The sequence below is a fragment of the Cyanistes caeruleus genome, chromosome 2 (assembly GCF_971803275.1).
Source record: "Cyanistes caeruleus chromosome 2, bCyaCae1.hap1.1, whole genome shotgun sequence".
Lineage (NCBI taxonomy): Eukaryota > Metazoa > Chordata > Aves > Passeriformes > Paridae > Cyanistes > Cyanistes caeruleus.
The window spans coordinates 120,169,397-120,176,814 of record NC_141702.1 but is presented as its reverse complement, the minus strand read 5'-3'; the positions used below and the strand labels follow the sequence as shown (position 1 = coordinate 120,176,814).

The 7,418-nt window shown below is 62.1% G+C and overlaps 1 long non-coding RNA gene across 2 annotated transcripts; it reads right to left on the bottom strand.

Moving 5' to 3' along the window:
* Positions 1–3,970: 3,970 nt before the first annotated feature.
* LOC111926383 (uncharacterized) lies at positions 3,971–5,806 on the bottom strand. 2 transcript variants are annotated; one of them, XR_002862888.2, is made up of 3 exons: positions 5,571–5,806; positions 4,716–5,096; positions 3,971–4,347 (listed from the first exon to the last, which is right to left on the bottom strand). It is a non-coding gene; the product is annotated as an uncharacterized LOC111926383 (long non-coding RNA). The 2 variants fall into 2 exon arrangements; XR_002862889.2 differs by lacking the exon at positions 5,571–5,806 and adding an exon at positions 5,330–5,520.
* Between the last annotated feature and the right edge of the window lie 1,612 nt (positions 5,807–7,418).

Below are 7,418 nucleotides of genomic sequence, written 5' to 3'. Positions count from 1 at the left end.
GGAGCGGGAGCGGCCCCGGCGGTATTTAGGGCGGCGGGCGGGGCGGGGCGGGGCCGGCACAGGTGCGGCGGGATCTGCACAGGTGCGGCGGGATCTGCACAGGTGCGGCGGGATCTGCACAGGTGCGGCGGGATCTGCACAGGTGCGGCGGGATCTGCACAGGTGCGCGGGGCGGGGCCGGCGGGATTTAAAGCGCGGGGAGGGCCCGGCGGAGCCATTTGCTCCTCGGCGCTCGGAGCGGGAGGTTGCGGCCGGGCCGCGCTCTATATCTCTCTTTATTCTTCTATACTTTTTTTCCTCTGTACCTCTTTTCTTTTGTACTTCTCTTCCTTTATATCCCTCCTTTCTCCCCTCCCTTCCTCCCCTCCCCTACCCCCTACTCCCTCCCCCCCCTACCCCCCCCTCCCTCTCCCCCCTAGCCCTCCCCTCCTTCCCCCCCCGGCCCTGCTCCCCACTATCCCCACCCCACACCCCAACCCTACCCTACCCATCTATCCTCCCTCTCCGCCTTCCACCTTTCCATCCCCCCCACCACCTGCCTTCAATCCTCCTTCCTTCTCCCTTCCTTACCCCCCACCCCACCTCCTTTTTCCCCCTCTCCCTGCTCCCCTGCACACTCCGACCCCCCGACCACTTGCACTGCCCCCCTGTTCCTGTCCTACATCCCTCTCTCCTTCTTTCCCCCGCAGCCGCGGGGCTTGGGGCGCCGGAGGGTGAGGCCAGAGAGCCGGAGCCCGGCGCCCCCCCTGTCCCCACCGAGAGCCCCACACGGGGAGCGGCCCGCCCGGCCGCTGTCCCCATACAGGTTAAAACACCGCCCCACACTGCCGGAGCTCCGGCTTTCCCCACATCACACCGGGGTGGCCCGGGGGGGTCGGGGCTGGGGGTCAGGGAGGGCCCCCTCGCTAGGAGGGGGTCCCTGGGGGGGTGGGGGGGTCAGGAAGGGCCCCCTCCGGAGGGGGGGTCCCTGGGGGAGGGTGGGGCTGGGGGGGCCCCCTCCGGAGGAGGGGGTCCCTGGGGGGGGTCAGGGTGGATCCCCTCCGGAGGAGGGGGTCCGGGGGAGGGGGCGGGGCGGAGGGGGGCCCATCCCCCCTCCAGTGCCCGCCCCCTTCCTTCGGGCCCCCTCCTCCGGACGGGATCCGCCCCGGCCCCCTCCCGGGGACCCCCTCCTCCGGAGCGGGGGAGGGGGCAGGGTGGGGGGTCTGTTTGTCTGTCCGTCCATCTCTATGTCGTACACGCTGCAGAGTGACGTGACCCCCCCTGCTTCCCGCCCCACCCCACCCGCCCTCCCCTCCCTCGGCCCCGCTCCGGAGGAGGGGGTCCCCGGGAGGGGGCCGGGGCGGATCCCGTCCGGAGGAGGGGGCCCGAAGGAAGGGGGCGGGCACTGGAGGGGGGATGGTCCCCCCTCCGCCCCGCCCCCTCCCCCGGACCCCCTCCTCCGGAGGGGATCCACCCTGACCCCCCCCAGGGACCCCCTCCTCCGGAGGGGGCCCCCCCAGCCCCACCCTCCCCCAGGGACCCCCCCCTCCGGAGGGGGCCCTTCCTGACCCCCCCACCCCTCCAGGGACCCCCTCCTAGCGAGGGGCCCCCCCTGACCCCCAGCCCCGACCCCCCGGGCCAGCCCGGTGTGATGTGGGGAAAGCCGGAGCTCCGGCAGTGTGGGGCGGTGTTTTAACCTGTATGGGGACAGCGGCCGGGCGGGCCGCTCCCCGTGGGGGGCTCTCGGTGGGGACAGGGGGGGCGCCGGGCTCCGGCTCTCTGGCCTCACCCTCCGGCGCCCCAAGCCCCGCGGCTGCGGGGGAAAGAAGGAGAGAGGAGGACGGGAAGAGAGGAGGGATAGCAGGGGATGAGATGGAGCAGGGAGAGGGTTTGGGGTGTGGAGGGAAGCGGGAGGGGAAGGGAAAGGATGGGTGGGGAGGAAGGAGGATGGACAGAGGAGGGGGAGACGGGGAATAGAAGGCGGTAGCGGGGTACGGACAGGAGGGGAAGGAGTGGGGGGGTTGGGTTTGGGGGGAAGAGGAGGGGAGGCTTCTGGGGAGAAACAGCCGGAATACGGAGGAGGAAAGGTTCAGGGAGAGACAGTAGGGGAGGCCGAAAGCGGAGGGAAAGGGGTCGGCTTTGGTGAGGAGAGGGGAAGGGAGAAAGGGAGAGAAAGGGTAGGAACACGGGGAGGAGGAAGGAGAGGTAAAAGGGGAGACAGCGGGGGAAGCCGAGGCCCGCACACCTCACCTGCGGAGCCCGCCCGGGAGACCCCACCCGCAGCGTGCCCGCAGGGAGCGAATGGCGGCCGGGGCGCGTTCCGGGCATTAAATCACCTCGGACCGCCCCGCGCAGCCGCCCCGGGGCCGCACACCTGCAACGGGGCCCGGGACCCGCCCCGCACACCTGCAACGGGGCCCGGGACCCGCCCCGCACACCTGAGCTGAGCCCTGAACCGCGCCCCCGGGTACCGCCCCCGGTACATCCCGGTACCGCCCCCCGGTACATCCCGGTACCGCCCCCCGGTACCGCCCCCCGGTACATCCCGGTACCGCCCCCGGTACAGCCCCCCGGTACATCCCGGTACCGCCCCCCGGTACCGCCCCCCGGTACATCCCGGTACATCCCGGTACCGCCCCCGGTACATCCCGGTACCGCCCCCCGGTACCGCCCCCCGGTACATCCCGGTACAGCCCCTGGTACATCCCGGTACCGCCCCCGGTACATCCCGGTACCGCCCCCCGGTACCGCCCCCCGGTACATCCCGGTACAGCCCCCGGTACATCCCGGTACCGCCCCCCGGTACATCCCGGTACAGCCCCTGGTACATCCCGGTACCGCCCCCCGGTACCTCCCGGTACCGCCCCCGGTACATCCCGGTACAGCCCCCGGTACCGCCCCCCGGTACATCCCGGTACCGCCCCCCGGTACATCCCCCCGGTACAGCCCCCGGTACATCCCCGGCCCCCGCCTCACCGAGCCCCGGTTCCTCCCCGGCTCCCCGGGATGGGAGCGGCACCATCGCTCGCGGGCCCGCCCCTCTCCCCTGGGCCGAACCGGGGCTGCTCCCGGCGCTGGAACCGGCCCTTCGGCTCCGGGTCCTGCCCGTGTCCGCTGGGGCTGCCCGGGGGACCGGGCTCGCAGGCGGGAGTCGCTCCGGGACGGGGCTCCGGGCACGGCCCCGGGACACCCCAAACCCCGCCGGTCCCCGCAGCGGCACCGGGAATTCTCACAGAGAATTCTCACAGAGAAACCCCAAAAATAAAGGATATCGGGTCGGAGGGGGCGGGCAGTGTTCTGCTCTAAATTAAACACATTGGGAAAAATAAATCCGAGGAACAGCTCCTTTCCAATCCTGGACTGGCTTCTGTGTGATCCTCTCCGATTCCAGTTCTCCCGTGGGATTTTCAGCCTGTGGCACTCGAATGAAATGCCAGGTGCTGAGCGTGGCAGAAAACAGTGGGAAAACTCTCTGCATCAGGCAGTGTCCCAAAGGTCTGGCAGTGCTCCACATCCCTGGCTTCAATTTGGGGGTGCCAGCACATCCCCTCCACAGTGTCCCCATGGAGCTGGCACTGCCCAGCATTCCTGACCAGGGCTTGGGGGTCCCAGCACATCCCCCCAGCACAGCCCACTGCTTCCAGTCCCCTTCAAACAGGATCATTTTTTGGAGCAGATTTGGCCCAAACCCAGCAGATTTGGCTTTAACTGATCTTGAGGGTTCTCCCCTCTCCCCTCTTCACCCAAAACCCAGGCTCAGCTCAGCTCCCCATCCCCTCAATCCTTCCCAGGAATTGCATTTGCATTTCCCAATCTAACAATGCTGTTCTCCCCATGGGGGATCTTGATTGCAGCAACTGCTTAAGAAATAATTCAAAGAAATTCAGAGAATGAAGAGACAAGAAGGAAGAGCTGCCAGCTCCAACCAAGCTCCTTGCCAATCATTTCCTTTAATTAACCTGTGCAAATGAACCAATCAAAACCACATTGGTACAATTTTATTATTTTTAATTGAGTTCTGGAGAAATTCTGCAGAATAGAAAAGACCCTTTTGAGGCCACAAACTCTTCCAGGAGTTCTACAGGGCCGGGCAGCAGCTCCAGCTGTGCTTGGCATGTCCTGACTGTTCCCATGCTGGCACAGCCTGGCTTCCTCCACACACTTGGGAAGTGTCCCAAAGGTGGCACCAGGGAAGAAGCCTCTTATGGCCACAGTCTTGGGATTGAGGGGAAGAGCAGGAGTTTCCAGTCTTCAGCAGCTCCCACTCCGTCAGCACCGACAGCAAACACGGCTTCAGCCTGGGCCAGACACAGGGAGTGGGAGATTTCACAGATCCTGGTCTCGCCTCAGCCCTTGTGCAGGTCCAGCCTGACAGAGAGAGGGAAGGGAACAGGTCAGGACAGACAGATCAGGACAGGTCAGGACAGACAGATCCCAGAAAATCATCCCAATCCACTGAGTGTTAAACACAGCTGTACAGAATTCCCGAGCTGTTCCTTTCCCTGCAGACCAGAGCTCGGGGGGAAGCTGGCTATCCACTCCACAGTTCCCTCAGGCTTGGTTTGAACCTTCTCAGGGATAATTTAGCAAACTTCAGGGTTTGGCAATGCCAGCACCAAAAGCTGTGAGAAAGAAGCTGAACTAAAGCCAGCTAAGAGCGGTCCCTGCTGATGACTCCCGAGAACAGCTCAGTCAAAAGGGTCAGGATGGATCCCGTACTCACATTCCTCACTCACCTGGCCAAGGTCAGAGTTCTCTGCCCACTGAGGACACAGCGACCAGCAGGGACCTTTCTCCCACTCTCCAGCACAGGTTTCCTCCCTCCACACGCAGGGAACACACACTTAGTCCTGGGCTGCCAACGGGAGAGGCACAAGGATCATTTTGAAGCCATTCCAACCTCAACGCTGTCCAGACCTGGGTGAAAGCGCTTCCCACACCACTCCTGGAATTTTCTTCCCTGTCCCTTCCATTTGCAGGAGGTTTCTGTGGGAGTTGGGATTATGGGTGCTGTTCAGAAGCTGCACATGGTGCCTAAAGCATTTCCTCGGGAACGTGGAGCTTCCCTCGTGCCTTTCACTCCTTTATGCCAAATATTCTTCCCAATGCTCCACAGTCTAGAAAGAACAAAAGGGGAAAGAAGGAATAACAATTCGTTTTGACACAGGAAAAGTTGATTATCCCAACACACTTCCAGGTGAAAAAACCATTTCTGCCACTCTAAGAAATCCATTTGATACTGTCTCAATTAAATATTACTTATTTAAACATTGTATTAAGAATCATAAGGACACGACACTTGGAATTCCCAAAACTGCTCAGCCTAGCTACTTCAAGGATTTTCACGCACAGGGACCTGAGCGCTCCCAGATTTAAGCACCACGTTTGATCGAAATCCGATAAAAATTGGATTTGGCTGCCAGCACCGGAGCAGCTTCCACACACGGGCGAGGCGGGGCGGGTGCCGGCCGTGCCCTTGGGGCAGCAGCAGCGGCTCAGCCTGGACGCCACGCAGCACCCAGCCACAGCCACAGGGAGCTGAAATTGCCCCCGGGCAAGGCCCCAAAGCTCCCCAAGCCCGCAGCTCTGACCTTCCCGGCGACCACAGCAGCTGCCTCCTCCTGCTGGGCGCTCCCGGCTCCGGGCAGCCTCCCCCCTGCGGGCAGGAGAAAGGCTCAGGCAGCTCGGCCGACTGTTCGGGACTGATGTAATTGTGTTTTCCTCCATTTCCCCGGGCCGGGGGGAGAGGGCAGAGCGCAAGAAACGGCGGCAGGGGACGGGACGGGACGGGTCGGGCTTCCGCCACACCCAAGATGGCGGCCGCGGCAGGCCCCCCAGAAAAGAGAGGCGTCTTCGCCATTGCCTGTTGGCGCCCACGAGCTCTCCCGTCCGTCTCGCACCCGGCCCCGGCGCCGCTGAGGCCACAGCCCGTGTCGGAAAGCCTGGAAATGGCGCGGAAAATCGCTCCGGAGCGGCATCGATGTCGGCATCGTGTGCAGGCAGTCGGGTAGACGCACCGCAGGGTCCTTGCTTTTTCCCGCCCTTTTCCGTCGCCCTATTTAGAAGGTCAAGACAAGCGTGACCGGGCAGCCATCTTGAGCGTGGCGTCATGTGACTTCCGCTCTGTCTCGCCGCCATCTTTGTTGCGGCTGAAGCCATTTCCGGTCTGGCCGCCATCTTTGTTGAGGCACCTTTAAGGCCCCCGCTCCTCACAGTAGTGTCTGTCTAAGTCATTGCCTGAACGAAAAACCGGCCGACACCGACCGACTCCGCGCTCTTCGCACGATTTTCCTCCGCCTTTCCCCACTCGAGGACGCGTGCGGCGGGGTCAGTGGCGCCGGAGCCGGGCGGCGGCCGCGCGTATGACGGCAGGCAGTAGCGGGGACACCTCTGCCGAAGGGGGGGGTCCTGTTGCGGCCGCCATCTTGAGTGTGGCGAAAGCCGGACCCGGCTCCTGCTGGGGGTCCCACCCCGGCTCGGCTCGGCCCAGTTCGGCTCGGCCCAGCCTGGCTCGATTCTCCCCGGTTTGGTTCGCCCCGGCTCGGCTCGGTTCGCTCGGCTCGGCTCGGCTCCGCCCGGCTCGGAGCACAGCTGCAGTTCCGCTCTGTGGCCACAAGGCGGCAGCACTGCCGCACAGCTCAGCTGGGGGCGCCTTCAGCCCCAACCTCTGTCCGCATGGCTTCAAGCTCTTTACTGTTTTATTCATATATAAAATATTATGTCATTATTTACCAAACCGACAGCTCTACATTCAGAATTTTTTATCTTCCTGTATAACAGAATAGAGAGAGAGGATTTATTTCAAAATGAATTTATACAGAAATCAGTATTATTTGTCTATATATATATATATATATATATAAATTAAATACTTGACAGTTTTTAGTATTCTACACCCACAGCCTCGCTGTGAAGATCCTGGCAGTTGTGGTCCCTTTGGAGGAGAGCAACCCAGCATTACCCCCCTTCCCTTACCCATTCCCATTCCCACTCTCATCCCTTTCCGCAGCTCCAGGTGGATTTGTGCCTCTTCTGAAAGTCTAGAAAGGAATTAGGGAATTCCCTTCGCTTTCTTTGGTTTCCAGCTTTTTCAATGAGGTGGCCCAAAAGGCAAAAAAAGTAAAAACCAAAAACCCAGAACAGCACAAAATCTCAGCCCCTCCAACGCTGCAGCTCCTCACAGCAAACCTTGGGAGAATCCACGGGGATTCCAACACTGCTCCAACCCCACCTCATCCACATCCAAGCCTGCATAGCCCAAAAAAGGGCTCTTTTTTTTCGTTCCTGCTGGAAAAGAGAGATCAAAGTAAAGGGGAAAAGGGGGGAAAAAAAGGAGGTTTGGGTTTTTCCTCTTTGTGCAACAGGTTTGAAGGGCAGGATGGAGAGGTTTCATGGAAAAGTCCCAAAGGCTGCTGAATTCCCAGCAATTAGTGATGCTG